The sequence below is a fragment of the Nannospalax galili genome, unplaced genomic scaffold, assembly GCF_000622305.1.
Source record: "Nannospalax galili isolate Female #2095 unplaced genomic scaffold, S.galili_v1.0 scaffold3105, whole genome shotgun sequence".
Classification (NCBI taxonomy): Eukaryota; Metazoa; Chordata; class Mammalia; order Rodentia; family Spalacidae; genus Nannospalax; species Nannospalax galili.
In genome coordinates this window covers 18004-25522 of record NW_008352672.1, presented here as the reverse complement: position 1 = coordinate 25522, position 7519 = coordinate 18004, and positions in this window count along the sequence as shown.

Below are 7519 nucleotides of genomic sequence, written 5' to 3'. Positions count from 1 at the left end.
GTAAGGCACTCTGAAGTTACCATTACATCATCTATGTATTGGAACCTCCTTTCAGAAGGAGAGCAGGGTAACAGGGCCAGGTCCCAGGCCACTAACCCATGAAAAACCATAAGGGTGTGGAGATAACTTTGGGGATGTACTATGAAAGTCCAATTTCATCCATTCCATATGAATGCAAATTGAACTTGGGATTCAACAGATAGGGGAATACTAGGGGATCCCATTTCCTGCACCAGCTGGTCAGTTAGCAATGCAACCTTGGACACCCCTGTATGAAGGGGAGGCACCACCTTATTTAATTCCTGGTAATCTACAGTCATTCTCCAGCACTCATCTGGCTTCCTGATAGGCCAAATGGGGCTACTGAAAGGGCTCTGGGCTGGGCAGATAACTTCCACTCACTCTAGTTCCTGAATAGTTTCAGTAATTTCATCTTGACCCCCAGACAGACAGTATTGTTTGATATTCATCACCCTCCGTGGGGTGGGCAATTTGACTAGCTCCCATTTTGCCCACTCCCGATTAATTGCCTTTACTGTTCACATCCTCAGCCAAAACTCTCCCAGCAAGGTATCCACTTCTAAAATGTTCTCTTGAAAGGGAGAGATGCACAACTTATACTCCAGTGTGTGTGGGAGGGTAATTGCCCACTCTCAGAATGAGCCTAGTAAACTTTACTTTTATGGTTTCATCCATTGCTATCCACTGTCCCTGATGTTTTTGGGGATTGCCATGAATTAATGTACATTCTGCCCAAGTATCCACTAGAGCCCATGTGTTTTGTATATTAGTGGTGGACCAATAAATCCTCAATTTGACATATGGCCTCTGGTCACCCAGTATGGCCCTCACATGTGGGCAACCTTGGTCACCCCTTCAAGGCAGTGTTGTGGGGGTCCCATCCAATGAGGCTGCCTTTCTCTGGAGCAGAGGCCACATTTGGAGTTACCTGCACCCCCTGTTTCCCAGTTTCTCTTACTTCTGTGATCTATTGCTGGTCAGGTCTTAAAGCCCTTTACAGACTCACCAGCACAGCGTTTGGCTACCCATCTATCTTGAACCTAGTAACTCCTGTTCTTTGCAAATCCATTCACATCTGTGCTGGGGAGACACTGAGGGGACTCTTTGCTAAGTTCTGGCCCTTTTCCCTGTGTCTACCTGCTTTAGCAGCTTTTGAACCCTGTTTACATATTTTTCTAAATCATTTAAATCTGCCAGAGCCTCACCAGCTTCATACAGGTCATGACCCACCATGGGGCTTAGCAGGGCCACCAAAGTCCCATACCAGTCCCATACCTTGCTGAATCGGTTCCTTTCTTAACTGTAAGCACAATCTTGTCTGAGTCCATGAACTGGGCAGCAAATACAGCTTCCCTCATGCCCAGTTCCCTCAACAGACCTGTCCTTCCTCAATGGTTTTCCAGGCTTTAATATTCATGGAAATCTCAGCTGGAGATACCCACATATCCTGAATGGCTTGTATGAGCCAGTCAATCATGGACTGGTTTCCCTCATGTTGTCTTAAATTGTGAAGTCTTTGTCTCAAAGAGGGATAAGTGGTTATGTTGCTTAGCTTCTCTGCTTTTGTAGAACTTAAAATGATTCCATCTGCCCCCATATCCAATAGGCTCACAAGCCAGGTGGCCACAGGCTCCTTCATAGCTTGTTTAAATGTCTTTCCCAGTTCTAATAGTTCTTGTGCTGAGTATTCTCTGATTACCATGGTCTCCTGCACTGGGCTATTGTGATTTTCCCTTTCTTTGAATTAAAGGTCAGACCTGAGGAGCATCTCCCACTGTTGCTAGGTCACTTCCTTCTTCCACACTACCTGACTCTTCCCAGGGGTTCCAGGTTTTAAGATCCCAGGATGGGCCTTTTATCATCATTTTGATCTGGGCTTTTTTCCCTTTTGTACTCCTAGATGTAAAATGATGGCATGCCATCACCTCCATCTCCTTTTGTCTCTTATCTAATTTACTTGCAAGGTCAGAGGCCAGTACCAAAGAGGCCAGACTCATATCCCTCTCCTGCTTTCATTCTTCTGTAACACTTTCAGTTTCCCTTCTGTCTAAGGCCTCTGCCTGGGACAGGTTTTTTTATTATGAATAGCAGTGGCCAAGTGGCCTCTGCAGCTGCTTTTTGACATTTCTGTCCCTGGTGTGCTACTCCCAGAGATTGAAGAATCTTTTCGAGACCTTCTGCTGTTTTCAAGGCCTCTCCATATACATGTGGTAGACCCCACCTGTCAAGCTGGCGTGCCACCCCATGCCATCTACAAGATGGCTGCCACCCTGGGATCTCACCCATCGACCCTGACTGTTTAGAAGGTCTCACCCTAGTTACATATTTCACTGTCCACTGCATTGACCATGCCAGTGCAGCCACCCCCATCAAGCCTATGTGAATGGTCCACCTGGTTAACATTTCCTCAGCCCACACTTTCCCCTCACCTCACTTTATTTCAGGTGTTGGTCTCTTTCCACATATCAGGGATATCATCAATGCTCTTCCAAAACTCATTCGCAGATTCATGTTATCCTACTGGGCTATGCCAAATGTTAGTCAAATTCACTGCTGGGTGGTGGATGTGGCATCCAATACCCTCCTCCCATGGTCCTTGGGGAAGGCTGATCAAAAAATTCTTCAAATCCCAGTTTGAAGAAACTTAATGAGCTTATTGGACTGGCTAACTGTGCTTCGGGTGTGGATTTACTTACAGACAAGTGTGTCCCCCCCATCCATTCATGGGTGTGTTTGAAAATCCACACCCAGACATAAATCCTATGGTTTTGGACAGCCTTACAAAATGACAAGGGAGCAGCCTCATGGTTTTCCCAGCTTTTATACCCTTAGCTCATTCCCTGCGTGCAGCTACGGTCAACTGATTGGCTGAAAGATGGAAGGGGAGGGGCTTCTTTGCAGAGCATGGAAAGGAGGCAGGTCCATGGCTTGTCATCACAGGGTCAGAGGAACACCCCCCTGGTCACAACATCCTATCATAGATTGCTAGGTTCCACTCAGGCAATTCAATCCATCTCCATCTTCCCTAGCTCCTGATCAGTCAGACAGATCTGTCCATGTAGGAATCTCTTAAGTCAGATCCTGCACATTACATCTCTATCCACTCTTGTTGCCCACTCCCAGCTTGTCCCTGCCAGCCTCAGACCCAGGCAGACTCCAGTTCCGCGGTGTCAAATCCCTAGACTAGATCCCTAACCTACACTATGTAAACACCTTACCATTGACTGCTGAGTACCTACTCAGGCAGTACCCCCAACTCTGCCATCTTCCCTGCCTTCCGATCTGCTGGATAGATCTGCCCAGCCTGGACTCTGGTAAATCTATGCCACCCACTTCTCTCTTTTCCATTACACTTGCCCATTACCACCCTATTCCTTGCCAGCCTGTACCCAGGCAGGCTCCTATTCCTCTCCCTCAGATCCTTGGAGCAGCTACATAATGCAGACTAACTAAACTCCCTAGGATAGACTCCATTGACTTCTGATCTGTCTGACACAGACCAGCCCTCCTACTAACCTGTCTAGCATACCTACTACCATGTCCCACCATCCACTCAGGCCAGTCTACCACCCAGCAAGAACCTGAAACACACACCAGTGTCAAACCTGACCAAAAACCAACCAAGCTACATGAACAACATAAAAAAGAATCAAAATTAAAATACAAAAAGAAAATTAGAAGTTTCTACTGGACCCAATCAACAAAGAACATCCACATGCCCAAACAGCAATGCAAAAACACAAATAATATGAAAAACCAAAGAAATTATGTGCCCAACAAAACCCGATGTGAACCACACTGAGGAACATCAAGATGCAGAATTTAAAAGAACAATCATAAACATGATCAAAGAATTATGAAAAACAAACAACTCAAAGAGGAAAGGAATAAATCTATGATGGAAGTCCAAGAATATATACATATGTGGCTTAATGAAATATCACAAACAATTCATTACTTGAAAAATAAGTTAACCAAAGAGATAGAAATAGTGAAATAAACATGGGATTGAAAAACTCAATAAACCAGTTAGAAACAACAGGAGAACGCCTCAGAGCAGAATGAAAGAAATGGAGAACAAAATACAAAGACTGGATGATAAAGTTGAAGATCTGGGCTATAAACCTTATAATCAGCTCAACACTCAAAGATGCCCTAGTGACTACATGAAGTCATGGCGATTAAACAACACACTCCTGAGCAATAAGTAAGTCTAAGAAGAAATTAAGAAAGAAATAAAAGTATTCTGGGGACAAACTAAAAATAAAAAAAAAAAAAAAAAAATCTTCTGGGACAACTTAAAAGCAGTCCTAAGAGGGAAGCTCATTATTAGTGCCTACATTAATAAACCAAAAAAGCACATGCAAATGACTTAACAGTGCAAGTCAAAGTTCTGGAAAGGCAAGAACAACCCAACCCCAAACGTAACAAAAGAGGAGAAATAACAAAAATCAGAGCATAAATTAATGAAATAGAAACAAAGAGAAAAACACAAAGAATTATTGCATCTAAGACCTGGTTCTTTGAAAGTTTAACCAAGATAGAAGGATTAATACTCCTTATAAAGTGGTGGGTTACAATATTAACTTAACAAAATCAGTAGCCTTTCTATATAACAATAACAAGCAATCAGAAATAGCCCTCAAGGAAACTCTCCCAGTCTCAATAGATTCAAAAAACATATTTAGGAATAAACATAACTAAAGACATTAAAGAGTTCTACAATGAAAATTTTAAATCTCTAAAAAAGAGATAGAGGAAGACCCTAGGAGACGTAAAGACCTACTATGCTCATGGAGTGGTAGACTCAATACTGTGAAAATGACAATTTTACCAAAAGCAATTTATAGATTCAGTACATTCACAATCAAAATACCCACAACATTCTTCACAGAACTTGAAAAATTCAACCTAAAATTTATATGGAATCACAAAAGACCCCAGAGAGCCAAAGTTATCTTGGGCAAAAGAACAACTCTGGGGGGATCCCCCTACCAGATTTCAGATTATATTACAGATCCAGTGGCCTGAAAGCAGCCTCTTCCTGTGTTCATGAAACAGCCCTGATTCTTACAATCTTTCTCTCCCAAATTTCACCATGGTCCCTGAATCACGGGTGAATGAGTTTGAGTATAGGAGTCCCATTCAATGATACATACTCTGCAGTCCTTTATTCTTTAAAACATGGTCAGTTGTGGCCTTCTTCATGCATCTCAGTATGTTATAAAGAAGGTTTACCAGTGAGAGTTGAGAGATGCGTTAGTTTTCAGGCTACTTCTTGTTCTGCCTTGTTCCATAATCTTAGGTGTAGAGGTTCAACTGTAGATGTGTCACCTAGAACTTGGCTTCTCTCATGTGTATTCTCTGTGTCTGATCAGTTGTGGAATCTGCAGTAGCCTCCGTCTGTTGTAAAAAAGCTTCTTTGCTGAGTGGTATACAGTATGCTTGCCTGTAAATGTAAGGATCCATATTTAGCATATGGTAAAAATATTCATTTTTCTACAGATATGAAAGGGATAGAGTTTTTTCTAGGACCTATGTCCTCTCTTGCCATGTGCTTTTGGCTGAGTTTACCATGCCGCACATGAGTTCACTCCCATTGAGAGGGCTTTAATTCCAATTAGACAGCTGTTGATTGCTCCCATATAACAGTGCCACCACTGTACCAATAGAGATAGCTTGCTGTGCTGTCATTATGGTTATTAGGATTTAGGGATGGTTTGGACCCTTGATGTTTTTCTCTCTTGGTTGTTTGCAAATTATCATCTAGCATTGTGACAGCTAAATTTTGCATACAAAACCTCCAGGCCAGTTCTTGCTCCATTCCTCCAAGTCCTGGATCCAAACTTTGTCCTGTCTTAAGCAGTAGTGACTTATCTACTAAACCCGGGAGATAACCAAGAGGTTTGGCAATAGCCTGTGTTATTTTGGTAGTCTTTTTAACCACTCCCACAAACCACTTAAGGGGAGGTCTTCTGTCTGGCACTGTTTCCTTGCCAAGCCATTCCCAGGTATACATATGCACTACCGTTTAGAGACTGTATGGGCATTTCTCATGGGTTAAAGGGCCATCACATTTCCCTCTGGGATTCCTTGTCCTGCCCATTCATTCATTTCTACATGTTACACACCAACCTGGCCTTTATCATCCCTCTCCATTCCTAGTGCCCCCATATACCCACCCTCCCCAATAACATCTGCCTCCCAATATTCCCCTCTTTGACCTATTCTCAGCTTAATGTGTAGAATACATGAAGTCTGGTGGGGGATCAGGAGAGATCTAAATTAAAATCTAAATTTGATTAAAGAAATATTGTATGAATATACTACATCTCAATAAACAGTTTTTAAAAAGAGATACTTATATCTGAAGACGATATTTAGGCTGGGCTTGGTGTTGCACACCTATAATCCCAGCACTTAGGAATTTGGGGGAGGTGGATCACTGTTAGTTTGAGGTCAGCCTGGTCTACATAGCAAGTTCTGAGTCAGCTGGGGTTACAGGGAGACACTTTCTCAAGAAGACAAAAAACAACAAAAATACACAAACAGACAAAAAGTGAATAAAAAATTTCAGGGATGGTCAGTTAACTCAATGGGTAAAAGCAATGCCATAAAATCTTAACAAACTGACTTTGATACCTGGAACTCACATAAAAAGCTGAATACTGTAAGTCAATACTGTAATTCTGAAATTTCAGCAATCCTAATTGGGAAAAGTAGACAGAGATAAGAGAATTTTACAGAACTTCTCGGACCAGCCATCCTGAAGTCCACAGACCAGAAGAAACAACAAAGCAGAATGAGAGAACTGATCATGAAAGTTGTTAACTAACTTCCACATGTGTGTAACGATACTCATGTGAAACCATACTTGCATACTCTCTTAATTACTGTTCTGTTACTGTGATAAAACCCTGTGACCAAGTCAATTTATTTAGCTTACCCTCAGTGACATACTTCCTCCAGCATGGTCACAAGTTCTAAGACTTCTCCAAACAGCTCCATCAACTGGGGACAAAATGCCCAAAAACTTTGAGCCTATGGTTTGAATTATCATTCAAACCACCAGATTACAGTCCCTGGCCCCCATAGGCTCAGGACCATATAAAATGTAAAATGCATTTAGTCTTAAAAATCCCCATAGAGTCTCAATACTATTCAAATTCCACAGTTTAAAGTCTCTTGTGACACTCAGGCCCTGCAAAATTAAAAGACAATTTACATATTCCCAACATACATTGGAACTGATTACACATTTCCATTCCAAAAGGAACAGAGGCATATTGAGGAAACATTGGACTAAAACAAGACACAAAACCAGCAGGGCAAACACCAAATCCAGTAGCTCCATATATGACTTCTGTGACTTTACTTCCAAAGAGTTTAGATTTTTCAACTTAGCCACAGAAAAGCTCTTAGGCTGTGGGCAGAGAATAGCCAGACTCTTTACTAAGATATTAAAGTTTCTGTTTAAGTCCTTTTGTCCCTCTGGAAA